Source organism: Gekko japonicus, unplaced genomic scaffold (genome assembly GCF_001447785.1).
Source record: "Gekko japonicus isolate JY-2015 unplaced genomic scaffold, Gekko_japonicus_V1.1 scaffold62, whole genome shotgun sequence".
Taxonomy (NCBI): Eukaryota; Metazoa; Chordata; class Lepidosauria; order Squamata; family Gekkonidae; genus Gekko; species Gekko japonicus.
This window is the reverse complement of record NW_015166419.1, coordinates 438,320-440,770: the sequence shown is the minus strand read 5'-3', so window position 1 is coordinate 440,770 and position 2,451 is coordinate 438,320.

Below are 2,451 nucleotides of genomic sequence, written 5' to 3'. Positions count from 1 at the left end.
ACATAATCCCCCCCCCCCAAAAAAAAACCAAACAGGAGCAGGACCAGGGTACTTTAATCCGTCAGGGATGCCGCCCCAGCAGGATCACCTTAGCAATGCTGCTGGCCCAGCTTAGCCACACTCCCACCCACAATGGAAATATACCCCAAATTTGTAGAAAACTGGTTTCCTTTATTAGGTTATTTAACCTCACAATGTGGGTTCTAGAAAATTGGTTCATATGAACTTGCTTAATATCTGATTGCTTGGATGGTGTTTTGAATATGTAGTTATGTCCCAGTTCTAAAATGAGAAGCATAAATGAGATGCATTTTTGTAAAAAAAAAAAAAGGGGGGGGGAGGTATGCCCTACCCCCCAAATTCAATGCCCAGGCCAAACCTTTGTACCAAGAAACCCAAAATAAGGGGAGTGCATTCCTACCATGGTGCCAAACCCCCCCCCTCAAGAGATTTCTGAGAAACATGACCCCTAAGGAGGTAAAAAAGGGGCAAAATGTGTTCCCCCAATTATTTTCAATGTACCTGGCAGGCTGCTGTCTCCTTGCCTGCCCCCTCCCCCATTGGTCAACTGTGTAGTTCAGAGTTCGGAGGTAAATCCTGCCTACTTGCACCCACCTCCCTCTGATAGCTCAGCTGTGGATCTCAATGTTCTGAGGTAAAAACACACAAGAAAATGCAGACAGTTGAAGACAGTTACAGAAATCAGCTATTCAAGATTCCTGAATAGACATTTTTCAAAAAAGCCAGCATGGCAATTGAGTTAATGAATGTTTATGAGGAAATAGTTAAGGACATTTCTAGGAGCCATTTCGATGCGTACCTCCCTTATGAACTTGAAGAAATGTCCACCACATCACCACCCTCACACCAACTCCCCCCTCACATCTCTCACCTCTTCCTACCCCCAAGAAAGCTGGCAAACATTGAGCCAGATACACCAACTCTACGAGGAGGAGGCAACTTAGGAATGTGGCAAAGACATTTGCACATAGTACTCCTGTGGGGCACTGAGCTGCGCAGGCCAAGTACCAGCAAGATCACCTTGAGGTGCTCAGAATAACACAGTCTCCATATGAGCAAAACAATCCAGGGACACAAGTAGAGAGGCCAACACTTTCGTGGAAGGTGGCAGGAGTTGACTTAACAGACGACTGCTTCTTAAATGGGCAGTTTTATTTTGCCTGCTCCAGAGTGAGCTCACCGAGCAGCCAGGTGATCCTAGCACCTGAGGGCAGAACCACCAATGTGGTCTACAGAGAGGTCCTTCAGTAGAGAAAGAAAAAAGTATGTATGTCTCACTTCATTTTTACACTACAATCTTCTCCATTAGTGTGGGCTCCATTATTTCCTATGGGCAAGCGTGGTCTCCATTATTCTCTATGGGCAAGCGTGGTCTCCCTTATTCCCTATGGGATAGTGTTCTCTCTCTTAATCCCTCTTGGTAAGCGTGGTCTCCCTTATTCCCTCTGGGCAAGCTTGGACTGCAGTATTCCCTGTGGGCAAGTGTGCTCTCCATTATTCCCTATGGACAATCCTGGATTTTCTGTTGACAATATCCTCGATTCTCTGTTGGCAATCATATACTCCATTATTGCCTATGGACAAGTATACTCTCCATTATTCGCTATGGGCAATCATGCATTCTCCATTGGCAGTCATGTATTGTCTATGGGCAATCACTGTCCTTAATTTTAGTATGTCCCCATAATACCTTTTGTTTAGACCAAAATGACACAGAACAATGTGCAAGCCTTCAAGTTCGCCTACGGCCATACCACCCTGAACACGCCCGATCTCGTCTGATCTTGGAAGCTAAGCAGGGTCGGGCCTGGTTAGTACTTGGATGGGAGACCGCCTGGGAATACCGGGTGCTGTAGGCTTAATACACACAACATCAAAAAGGAACCCTTTATGCTGCCTTCGTTGATATGAAGGCAGCTTTTGATTCCATTGACCATGCGCTGCTATGGTCAAAACTGAATTCTACCACCATAGACAAAAGGCTGCTTCACCTGCTAATAAATCTTCATAGCAATAACACTCTGCAGATAAGATACTCTTCGGATGGCAGACTATCTAAACCTATTCAGTCGAGGAGGGGTGTCAGACAGGGCTGTCCGTTAGCCCCATTTTTGTTCAATTTTTATGTGAACTCTCTCATCTCTGATTTGTGTATTATTGATGTTCATGCCCCCAAGCTCAATTCTGAATATAAAGTACCAGTCCTTATGTACGCAGATGACACGATCCTTTTATCTTTGACTAGAATAGGTCTAAAGCGAGCACTAGCATCCTTTTCCAGCCACTGTCAGGAAAACATGTTATCAATTAACTTCTCTAAAACTAAAATAATGTGCTTTAACCAGAGGCAAAAAAAAAATACATCTGGAAAAAAAACGGGAATATGGTGGAGAGGGTAAAGTTTTTTAAAAATTTGGGGGTTACATTTGC